We start from the raw sequence: 7,007 nt of genomic DNA on the forward strand, positions 1-7,007 counted from the left end.
GTCTGTGAGGGTGTTTTCAGAGGAGACTGATGCAAGAATCAATGGACTGAGAGAGGAAGACCTGTCCTCAATGTGCGCAGGTACCATCCAGGTAGCTAGGGGCTGGCTGGGACAAAGGGGGAAGATGAGGGACCCTTGTTCTCTGCTCTCTGTCTGCTTTCCAGATCTGGATGCCTGTTCTTCTCCTCCCCTTGGACATCAGACTCCAGGTTCTTTGGCTTTTGGACCCTGGGACTTGCACCAGGGTCCTCCCAGGATTGTCAGGGTTTTGTTCTCAAACTGGGGACTGCATCATCTGAAGCTTCCAGACTAAGCCATGCTACTGGCTTTGCTGATGGCTCCGGCCTGCATGTGGGACTTCATCTCTGTGGCAGTGTGAGCCAATTTTCCCTAATAAATTCCCTTCCATATATCCTGTTGCTTCTGTCTCTCTGGAGAACCCTTACTGATTCAGGTGAATTCCCAGAAGTGGGATTATTGAATCAAAGGGCATACATTATTTTTTCCATAAGGCATATTGCTTACTTTCCAGAATTTTTATCAACTTAAATTATCCCAGTGAAGTAATTTTGTTAAATCCTTTTGGGGAGAGGGGAAGAACAACAAATAATAGGTAAATAAATTACATATTATTATAATTCATGGCCAATATATTAATATGATGAAAACCTTCTTTTAAGGCAGATTTTTTTAGTTAATCTTTTTCCTCCTCCTCACTCCCCTTCTCCTTGGCTTAGGATCAGCTGAGATTCACCTTGCGTTGAATCATTTTAATAATTGCTCTGGCTTTTTCTTTTCCTGCCCTTGGCACAATTCCAATGGATATCACTAGGGTGTGCTCCAAGAACTAGGGAAATGAGCCAAGGCTCAAAGCCTAAAGTGCCAAGAGGAAGAATGGTTGAGGAAGAGACTGGCTAGTTCAATATATGTTGCCACCCAGTTCAGAAAATGAAGTGCACCCCAAATCTAGGAGACTAGGTTCAACTCTGATTTAGCAAATGAATATTTTCTAGTTTTTAAAATTGATACTGTGAAAGTTGATTGTACAAAATGGAGTCAAGTCTTGTCATTACCAACTAAAATGCAGTCAAGAGGTCATAGGAAAGGGAACTTCCCATACACCTGTTTCACAAACTATTTTTGCAATTCAACAAAAAACCCACAGAGACCTACCTGTGGCTTTAAGATTATGTCTTACCTGGTAACTGCTGCCACTTCATCAATCAGAACTTGCCAGCTCCTGCCATTCACTGCCAGCACCAGTGAACTTTCTTTCAAAACAATGTACTTGCCTCATTTTCCCAATAAAACCTCAGCCTTTCCCTTTGTTGTTTGGACACACTCAGGTGCTGCCCAGGTCTGGGTGTCCTGAATTGCAATTCCTGCATATTCCCAAGTAAACTCTTTCTTAGAGATTGACCTTTATATATTATTTCAAATGAACAATATTGAAAAAAACAGAATGGAGACTTATAGAAAGATAGCAAATAAGACTGCTCAGATGAATAGAACCTTCATCTTTCCAATCATACTGCCATCAAGAGTGAAAAACTTATTTTGCTGGCTGTATACTTAGTGTTTTAGTAAGGGAAAAGGGAAGAAGAAAGGTAAAGTGTGATCACTGACACTGACAGAGGTTATACCTGCCTACCCCTGCTAATTCTTCAAACCTAGCTTAAAAGTAACATCTTCTGGTAGCCCTTTCTTGACCCTTAGTTTTGTTTATAGCTTCTTACCCTCCAGAGCAACATCTGCTTACTGGTGGTGCTCTTCTCCTTCTCTGTTCCTCTTCTTCTCTCTCTTCCTCCTCCTCCTCCTTTTTCACACACATGATATCTGTAATTACTTGTTCACTGCTGTTTTTTCATTACACTCTAAACTCCAACATGACAGGTACCATGTCTGCCTTGTTCACTGCCTGATTCCCGGCAGCAAACACAGTGCCTGACACAAAGTAGACACTTCTTACATAACTACATTAAATTGGATTGATGGTCACCTAACTATGGCTTTATGAGCCATAAAGGAGAAAAAGAAAATGAAAACAGTGTTCCAAGTTAATACTGTTGGCTCCATCACTTGCAACTAGAATTTGCAAAACATTACATAAGTGCTGAGAGGATGTCCAACAATTATATGATTGGGATTAAAAGTCTTTGGATGAGGTAAATGGTGAGTGATAAAGTTTTGAAGGGCTGGGCATGGTGGCTCACCCCTGTAATCCCAGCATTTTGGGAGGCCAAGGAGGGAGGATTGATTGAGGCCAGGATTTGGAGACCAGCCTAGGCAACATAGCAAGACCCTGTCTCTATGAAAAATAAATAAATTCGCCAGGTTTGGTGGTACACATCTATGGTCCCAGCTACTTCGGAGGCTGATGTTGGAGGATGGCTTGAGCCTGGGACGTCAAGGCTTCAGTGAGCTGTGATTGTGTCACTGCACTCCAACCTGGATGACCAAGCAAGACCTTGTCTCAAATAAAAAAAAAAAAAGAAAATTTTGAGAAGACAATTATTTCGTTTGCTACCAAAACAGTGGGCTAAAATTTTTAAAAAGGAAGGTTGTATTCAATACATTGAGGAAACACTTACTATATGCCAAATACTGTGTATGCAACTGTGAATAAGACATGGTCCTTGTCTTAAGGAGTTGAATCCCTTGTGTTAGGGAAGCAGGAGCCTAGGAGAGCCAGAGTGGCACCACTTGAAAAATCAATTCCATCTTGAGACTAACAAGGCACATTCCTTTTTGGTCACAACCCATAATCAACACGTTTATAGTTGAGGAAACAGCCTAAAGATACCTATAAGGACGCACTCCTACAAAAGCGGAAAGCCCAGATGTCCCAATACCCATAACAATATATATTTTCAAGATAATTACAGTTAAGCTTGATGTATTCACACACTAGAATATCAAGGATAGTTATCTTTAAATCAATAGAATAATAAATTTTGTCATGCTGTCTGCTCACCTGCACGTAGACACAGCTTAGCTTTTGACATAGACAAGACCTCTATATAAGGAAAGCTTAAAGCAAAGGCAAGGCATGCCTCCTCTTGCTCTCTGGGGATGCCCTACTTTGTAATGGAGTAGCTTTTAATAAACTCTCCTCTCACTGCACTCTGCTACTAGCCTTGAATTCCTGCTTGCATGAGATCTCAGAACCCTCTCTTGAGCTCTTTTTCGGCAACTTGGAAAAGGCATTGTGAATAGATACTTATAGTACAAATTAGTGAGTGACTGCTACAGCAAAGAGGTGGAATTATGAACACTTGAAAAAAAAAAGATGATTAATCTGAGGTCTCAAAGCATGGGTAGTTGAGGAAAGCTGGGCGGGACTTTTTCTTGCATTGAGAATGACATTTAAGACACAAATCTAGCCTGGTGTGCCCAACTAGGCTAACGGTGAAAACTCAAAAGCTTAAGCAAGAAAGAGATCAGATGTGCTTGTTTGTTTCAAGATAACTAGATCTTTGTGTGGGGAGAAAAATCAAAGTCACGCGTTCCTAAATTCCTCACATATATTTTCTGGGCTTGGATTCAGACTCTGCTAGTCACTAGCTGTGACCACTTCCCTGTGCATGAGTTTTCTTGTCTGTAAAATGGGGCTAAAAAAAAATAGTATCTTAGCCGGGTGTGGTGGCTCACTCCTGTAATCCTGGCACCTTGGGAGGCCGAGGCGGGCAGATTGCCTCAGCTCAGGAGTTGGAGACCAGCCTGGCCAACACAGTGAAACCCTGTCTCTACTGAAATACAAAAATTAGCCGGGCGTAGCAGCCTGCGCCTGTAGTCCCAGCTACTCAGGAGGCTGAGGCAGGAGAATTGCTTGATTCTGGGAGGCGGAGGTTGCAGTGAGCCGAGATCAGGCCACTGCACTCCAGCCTGGGTGACAGAGCAAGACTCCGTCTGCAAAAAAAAAAAAAAAAAAAAAAGGTATCTCCCTAAAAGTGTTGTCAGGAAGCCAAAACGAGCTAATATATGAAAAGTATTTAGAATGCCACCTGTACTATATGTGTTAGCTCTTGTACGAAAGTATTTCTCATGTACCTACTTGATAGCATTATGACTTTCTGCCAGTAAGCAGCTGATTTTTGTCTCACGTTTCGTTGTCTTTGCTTCAGGTCTCAATGACAGATTTCTGTTTTTGAATAAATGAACCATGGCAAGATTCAAAAATATTTAAGCAATGCTTGTATAACATTTAATTCAGTTCAGAAGATACAGGCATTCAGAGTGTGCTCTGCGGTAGGTATTACAAGTGCTCTTTTTGCCCCAAATTCAGAAGTGGATCTTGAACTGCCTAAAGGATTGAGATCTCACATTGTAAGAATAACTTTGTGAAGATATAAACATATGAAGAAAGTTGTTTTCCAGAGATTAAAAAATTATCTACTTACTAAGAAAAATTCCTTTTATGATAATCTTGAGTACAGAGTAAGCAGGTACAACCATCCTGGTGATAATTGTATTCCCATCTGTAAGAGTCAGTGGCCGGGCGCGGTGGCTCATGCCTGTAATCCTAGCACTTTGGGAGGCTCAGGCGGGAGGATCACTTGAGGTCAGGAGTTTGAGACCAGCCTCGCCAACATGGTGAAACACCGTCTCTACTAAAAATACAAAAATTAGCCAGCGTTGTGGCACGTGCCTCTAGTCCCAGCTACCTGGCAGGCTGAGGCTCGAGAATCACTTGAAGTTAGGAGGCGGAGGTTGCAGTGAGCTGAGATTGTGCCACTGCACTCCAGCTTGGGCCACAGAGCAAGACTCTGTCACAAAAATAAAATAAAATTTAAAAATAATAAAAGAGTCAGCTGCTCCTCTATTATTTTAACAAAACAGGAACTCACAGATACCGATAAACAGTGTATTGAAGAATTCTCTTCAGGAAATGATTTCCCATACATTGAACTGATTCTCTTTTCTTGAGTCCTTTTAAATTTGATGTATGGCTCAGACAGCCAAACTTACTGATAACAGTGAGGAATATTGTAGGGGAAAGAATAAAAGTCTTGGAAAGCAAGGCAGTTACTGATAATTGTGCATACTGGGGAACCACAAGATTTGGATACCAGGACTTTGACTTTTGGTTTCATCATTACGATTTAATCACAGCTGTGATTTAGTCAAGCCACTTGACCTCTTTAATTTTCATTTTCCTCATTTTAAAAACCAAAGTTGTTTTGAGGGTCAAATGAATGCCTGTGCGGGTGTTTTTACCAAATAATTATTTTATTAGCAGATAAAACATAATATTGAGGGTGAAAAGTTATGAGAGGTGCCATATTTTTTTAAACCCTGCCAAGTATCTGATGCACAATTGCAAGGGATGTTAGATTTCATGAAGAAATTGCCTTCTCCCCACAGAGGCAGAGTGACTTGTAACATCTGTAAAAGGTCACAAGCTGGTTAGCGGTAGCCAGAATCTAGGTCTCCTAACTGTAGTTGCCTAGTCTTGCTTTTATATACCGGTGTCATTCATCATTTATTAAATACATGTTATGGAGGATAAATTAAGTGCAGAGCATTGTGTTAGGTGCTATGGGTGATCTTATCAGACACAGATCCTTCCCTTAGGGAATCTAGAGATTAGTAGGGATAAGACTCAGTTATAAGTGTACAGTCTGAATGTACACTTACGGATAAAGTATGAATAAGGCCGGGAATGGTGGCGCACGCCTGTAGTCCCAGCACTTTGGGAGGCCGGGGCGGGCGGATCACTTGAGGCCAGGAGTTTGAGAACAGCCTGGCCAACATGGCGAAATCCTGTCTCTACTAAAAGTACAAAAATTAGCTGGGCGTGCTGGCCCACACCTTTAATCCCAGCTACTCTGGAGGCTGAGGCAGGACAGTCGCTTGAACCAGGGAGACGGAGGTTACAGTGAGCTGAGATCACACCATTGCACTCCAGCCTGGGTGACAAGAGCTAAATTCCGTCTCAAAACAAACAGTTATGTGACTTGGTGAAGGTCAATGGCGATTTGGTGGAAGAGGTGACAATGCAGCCACGCTTCAAAAGGCAGAAGGGATTTGCACCTATTATCATAGGGGTTAAAGAAGGCAGTCCAGAGTTAAGAAACAGGATGAGCAAAGACACTGAGGTCTCAAGTTTCAATAAATTTTAGGTAAGTTTCATCGTAGTATAATAAGGGCTGTCTCACTCCGAGACTCTTGCCCACTTTTATTGCTCCCTCAGACTGCTTGTCCTGACTGTATAACCTCCCGCTGGGCGCCTCACCAGACTCCTCCAGGCCGAGGGAAGGACCGCCTCTTGTTTCCATGGCTCCCTCTCTAACCACCCCCTTCTCAGGATACCTATGACAGGACTATTTGACTTTTTTGCCTCCGAGCCCCCACCCCCACGTTTCTGGTCTTGAGAGAACAGGGGCTGGGCGCATCAGTGTATCTCTAACTTGAGCACCTGGAGTGTCCTTTCCTTTTAAGGCAAACGCCTACTCATTCTTCCAGCTTCAGCTGGAATGTCAGGTTCCCCACGCACTCACTGCCTTCCCTTCCGCCCTCTCCACATACACAGGACAGGGAAGCTGTGTCTGATTCCTCTTTCGGACTCCAGGGACTGACACATCACAAGCGCACAATAAGTGCTAGCGGAATGAATGGAAACGTTCCGACCTAAGGCAGCGGATCACTCCAGGCTTCTCCAAGCGAGCACACCTCTGTCCAGGGAGGGCGCAGGAGATGGAGCTGCTGCGGTGAACCGACCCGGACCCCGGCCCCGGCCCCGGGGCGCATCCCAGGCGACTCCTAGCCCCACCCCAGCAGGAGCCCGCCCGCGCCCATCCCCACGCCCCCACCCACACCACGCAACATCGCCCTAGCGCCTTTCGGGGCGTCGCCGCGCAGGCTACGCTGCCTGCGATTGGCCAAACGCGGCATAGCGCCATCTCGGCCTACCGCGCGGTGCGCGCCCTCATTGGCAGGCGGCTGCGAGAGCAGGGTGGGGGGCGGGGCCAGCACGCGGAGTGCGCGGGACGGGCGGACTCGCGCCT

The 7,007-nt window shown here is 44.3% G+C and overlaps 1 protein-coding gene across 1 annotated transcript in view; it reads left to right on the forward strand.

The window, feature by feature from the left end:
• The window catches only part of ZNF572 (zinc finger protein 572), a 31,484-nt gene extending 24,764 nt beyond the window's left edge, over positions 1 to 6,720 (forward strand). Inside the window, exon 4 of the transcript XR_002734136.3 lies at positions 6,533 to 6,720. The gene's annotated coding sequence lies outside the window, so the exon portion shown is untranslated. The remainder of the gene's footprint in view (positions 1 to 6,532) is intronic.
• The last annotated feature ends 287 nt before the right edge of the window (positions 6,721 to 7,007 follow it).

This window comes from Piliocolobus tephrosceles, chromosome 7 (genome assembly GCF_002776525.5).
Source record: "Piliocolobus tephrosceles isolate RC106 chromosome 7, ASM277652v3, whole genome shotgun sequence".
In the NCBI taxonomy this organism is placed as follows: domain Eukaryota; kingdom Metazoa; phylum Chordata; class Mammalia; order Primates; family Cercopithecidae; genus Piliocolobus; species Piliocolobus tephrosceles.